Here is a 411-nt window from a genome sequence, read left to right on the forward strand (position 1 = left end):
CAAGGGACAAACTTAGCAGGAACTGGCGATTCATTATATTGGGTAAGAAAAATGGGATGGTCAAGGCTGATGTCCAGGCTTTTCCTTAGGAAACGGAACTGATGATAATCGGGCTTAACTGCTGAGCTAGAGGATGTAGGAAAAGAGCCCTTTTGTGGAGGAAGGTAGTGAGCTCATTTGGGGATATGTTGAATTTGAGGTTTCTCTGTCTTGAAAAGTCCATTAGAACACTTGTGTACAGAGCGGAGAGAAAGAGTTGAACTTCAGATAAAAATGTTCTACGTCAATAGTTAGAGTTAGTTATTAAAACCATAGGCATTGATGACATTCCTCCCGGACAGGGCTTCGGACATACTAGACAAAGTGGCCATCCAGGGAGTGGGGGAGAGGGGTGGGGTAGAGGGGGGGTAG

This window comes from Crocuta crocuta, unplaced genomic scaffold (assembly GCF_008692635.1).
Source record: "Crocuta crocuta isolate KB4526 unplaced genomic scaffold, BGI_CrCroc_1.0 scaffold16, whole genome shotgun sequence".
Classification (NCBI taxonomy): domain Eukaryota; kingdom Metazoa; phylum Chordata; class Mammalia; order Carnivora; family Hyaenidae; genus Crocuta; species Crocuta crocuta.